This window comes from Anopheles funestus, chromosome 2RL (assembly GCF_943734845.2).
Source record: "Anopheles funestus chromosome 2RL, idAnoFuneDA-416_04, whole genome shotgun sequence".
Classification (NCBI taxonomy): domain Eukaryota; kingdom Metazoa; phylum Arthropoda; class Insecta; order Diptera; family Culicidae; genus Anopheles; species Anopheles funestus.
This window is the reverse complement of record NC_064598.1, coordinates 37,876,908-37,881,766: the sequence shown is the minus strand read 5'-3', so window position 1 is coordinate 37,881,766 and position 4,859 is coordinate 37,876,908.

Here is a 4,859-nt window from a genome sequence, read left to right as displayed (position 1 = left end):
CTTCCAGATATGTGTGTGTGTGCGTTAAAAAGCTCTCCGTTTATGTTGCCTGCTGCATAAATCAATAAAAAGTATGCTTCTACGTGCATTAATCACAGCTTTATGACCGTTCTCTACGTACCAGCGGAGTTGCAAGAACTGCATACGTTTGTGGTAGCAGAACAGAAGGGAAAACGGTCAAATGGGGGGTGAGACACGATGCACACCACCACCATCTTCACCGGCCTGTAGCAATCACGTCCGATAAAAGAATCTTGATAACGACGTGCTTCATGAGCAGGGAGAACCTTATCACCGTACAACCTCCTTCGCCGCGCTTCCGGTAATCTTGTCCGTTGGTTAAGTTATTTAATCAAATTCACTACCAATCTTGACGACGAACGGCGACGAAGGTAGCAATGGATGCAGCATAAAAAGCGCACCTCACTAGGACCTCCTTTTTCCCTCTTCTTTCCATCCCCATTACGGGCAGGGCAGCATATAAGCTTGTTGCCTACGTTATTGGAAAAACCGTCCACAAAAGCACGAATAAATGGGCAAGATTAAGATGAAAAAGCTCTTCAATCAAAGCAGTAATGGGTGCGTCGTATTTTTATAACAATGAGCAAAGGAAAGGTGTAAACTTTGTTGTGCTCCAAACACACGATGATCGATCAATAAATTACGATCGGAGTAGTAAAAAAGTTTGTACAATAAAATTAAACCTTGGTTAACCGTTCTTTCTGAAAGAAAAGAAATAAAATCTTGAATAATAACCAATAATAGATTAAAGAAAAGCTTTAAATTTAACTTTTCCTTTGCGTATTGTCGCTTTGCTATAAAAACCAAAACAAAAAAAATCAATTATTACAAATAATTACATTAACTGCATTACTACAACAAATTACTCATTTTCTTCGCTTCACTAGTAATCCACCACAATACAACAAAAAAAAAAACATCCTTTCTGTAAGCTTATCGAGTACTTTTTAATGAGGCAATTTAAATTCTGTTCGCAGTTTCTTATCGAAGCGAAAATTATGCAAGCAACACTTGGCTTAAGCTGGATGGAACAATTTTATGTTACACAGCTTGTCTCCCCCCGGTGGTTCGTTCTGCTGCTTTTTTCAGCTGTAATTAATCGAACTTTGTGGTGTTACTTTACAGCAGAAACTATCTGCAACTGGAAAGTTCTTACCGAAGCCTTGGAAGAAGTTTTTTTGGTTTCATTTGTTTTCTGACACCCTTTTTTTTGAATAAATTTTTTTAAACAAAATACTAAAAAAACTATATTTTAGTACAATTTTTGCGTACAGTTGTCGTACCGGTTTTTTTGTTTGTTTGATGAGCAACCATCAACTGTTTGTAAAGCGTCACAACCGTCCGTTATCAATAGAGGCCTGATAAGTTATCGCATTTTTTTTTACTCTTTCCCGCAAAGCAAACCCCGGGCAAACGGCGTGCCGTGTGATGGACAAAGTCATCGTCGACATTTCGCTTATCGCTATCAAGGAAAGCTCACCCTTTGCGCGCCCTTTGCCGCCCTCGTTTCAGGGATTTCATTCGCTATCATTCACCCTGCAGCTATAGCGACTCGTCACCCTTATCGGTCACGACGGTTAGATTAGGGTACCGTTTGATGGTAGTGGAGTATGTGGACATACCTACCACTATCAGAAACGAGTCCAGAACCACAAGCAGATGCCCATGTCAAAATGGGAATGTTAATCAATATTCTTCATGCCGGGTGTGCGAAACAGTCGAAATTTGGGGCTTGTTTTTTGGCTATAATTTTAATCTGAAAACGCAAAAAGCGAAAAAAGGACACCTTAATGCCGTGATGATTCGTGCGCACTATCCTTAAAGCAGTGCATCCGGTCGGAAGCAGATTAGGAACAGAGATCGTGCTCCAATGGAACTAACGCACCAACCACCATGGAGTGACCCCACCCGGTTAGTTCCAGGGGCCGGAGGTTATCACACAGTGAGGAGAATGATTTTGTTTAAGTGGGTAGTACACTCTTCATGCTTTTTTTTTTATTCAAAACATTTTAAAATTGTCACATTTCAACATAATCATTAAATGCTAGGTAAGAAAAATTGTTTAAAATTAAGGAAAAAATATTAATTTTCTTATACAGTTTAGCGCCGATTTTCCGGGTACCTTTTATCCGGCTGTCCCATTATCCGCACAGCTCGGAAATGACAGTTCCAAAGGCGAATTGACATATTAATTGCAAAACTGATCATTGCAAGAAATAAAAATGTCAATAGCGAATGATACAATTTGCTCAAGTTCGACCAAATAGAACAGATTTATTTTGTAAACAGCAATTAAGCAAAGTAACATCTAGTTTTAGAAAAAAAAATCCACCCATGACACACCAAATACTAATATTTATTAATAAAAATAGTTGTGCCTATTATCCGTGATATTCGGTTATCCGGTAAGGGTTGAGTTCCGATGACCACGAATAATCGGCGTTTCTCTGTATATTAAGCGCTGGAGCCTCTATAATGTTCAAGGATTAGAGTTGCCAAGCTGTACTTTGTCTAGCAAATGGAAAATAAAATCAATTTTTATTTAGCCAAAAAATGGAAAAAACACAACCGCATTCTACTATAAAACTATATATTTACAGTTATTTAAAAAAAACCCCACTAATTCCACCTTGTTTTTCAGGTCACCAAAGTGTGCTACCCGCTTAAGTGGTTTACTGATTAAAACTTTGAAGCAAACAAAAAAAATGCATTTGCTTTGTGGCTTTCCGCTGTGATGAACTGGTTCTCCTCGCGTTGATAAGAAACGAAGGAGAAGAGGGCAACAGTTTGCGGCAACTCTGTCACCGAGTAAAGTAGTGGAAAATCTCGAAAAACCAGAACACCCGACCACAACATCGTTCAGGCAGGGCGAGTTCTAGTTCACGACCTTATGGATGATTTTTGCCAATGCCGGAACGACCTTCGCGAGACTTGTTTCTTCCGTTGCTGATTATTGAGTTTGCTAGTTTTGGCATATATTAGGCAAATTTCTGGGCAGTGGGCAAACCGACCTCACAGCTGGTTACCACAGAACCCCTTTTCCGAAAATGCTGATAAGCCCCCAGCAAAAACCGACCCGAATGGGCTTTTGTTTTGCAAACAAATACGATGCATTGGGGGTGACTTTTTTCTTTACCAAAAATCAATCATGATTTGTTGCATTACGGGTACGATTCCTTTGCCGTTGAAGGAAATTTTGCATACGGCAAGCAGGAAGGCATTATTTCCCCTCGAAGGGTTGGTGGGATTTTATTTTTAGCCACACGCTTCCTGGTTTCGATCGTGTTCCAGCGTACGCGTACGTCACGTTTGTTGTCGTAGTCTGACAGGCGTGTGAGTCGTCGAGACCGGCATGGTGATGACCATGGTACTTTACCCCTTACTATTTGTCCACAAACCATACCAACAAACACATGCACAGCGCACAGGGTTATGTAGTTGGCGACCTAAACCTTACAGGAGCAGCCCGCTTTAGACGGACCGGTCGGAAACAAACATGGCGCGGCGGACAAACTCCTTCATACAGTCGCCGGAAGGTCTCGGCTGCAGATGGCCGCTCTGTATGTGTGTTTTTTTTTTCGTGCGACACCGCCGGATTACATCACCGGAGGCGTCCGTGGAATGTGCCCGAGCGCATTTTGTGTCATCAGCTTTTGCTGTCGCGTCGCTTACACCGCACGTTAAGCATTTATTTATTTTCGCTTTTATTTACCTTCGAGCGTGCGCGTGTGTGTGTGTGTTGTTCCGCTTTTTAAGTATCAAAGTAGGCGGCTATACACTATACACACGCTATCCTCGCTGCATAACACCGTTGCGCCATTGCATTTCTCCACTGCACGCGTGCAACGATTGGTTCGGGGTTGGAAAATTGTTCGCAGCTTTTTTTTTGCTTCTCTCTCTTGTTTGGGTTTTCCTCACTAGCATAAGGAATATTTCCCTGCTGGAAGCTTGTGTGCGTGTGGTTCACTATACTGTGTTTTTCCTTATATACACATGGGCATGGAATTAAGGGCAGAAAAGTTGAGTGTATATTCATATAAATTATCCCACCGAACTACCCGTTGCAGCGAACGGTTTGAACGGTACAGAAAAGCTAACGGGACAAGGTAGCATCGGTACAAGCAAAAGGTGATTTCATTTTCAACCGTCCACTATATACCGGAAGTGGCATGGTATGTGATCATGTGACCCAGAGCGATGCAAAACCATGTGCCAGTGCTGCCGTATTTCTTCCAAAGAAATGTATGGGAACTAAAAACCAAAAAATACACACAAAAGCGAACGATTACCGTACCGTGAACTTAAGGTAGGAGGTGCTTCCTGGAACGTTGTGCATCTCGGGCTGTTCTGCTGTAGTGTGTGGAACCAACTACGTTCGAAACTGTGAAGGAACTATTTCCACGAGATGCAGAACGACGTGCTACAGTGGCAGAATGCAAACAAAAAAAAACAGAAAGCGAATTTTCAGCAAAACATCTTAGAATCTTTCCCATCTTTGCTTCCGGTAGTAAATGGAAGCATGGAAGAAACATCGGATGCTCTATGTACATAAGCTTAAGCCGTTTGTTATATATACACATAGCAATTCTCCATATCGTGCTGAGCGAAATGTTTAAAGGAACATTTTTTCTGATTAAAAATTTAATACCTTTTGCACGTCTCTCGTTTCATTGGAAAACGCCAGCTAAATAATGGAATGTACATACATATAATAATTAATTCAATTTCAGTGCTTTCTGTTGCCTGGTTTCCTGTTATTGCTAGTAAGCTATATTAATCACACTCATATCGATCGTCATATTATTTACGACTAAATCACATTCTTTACCAGAGTGGTG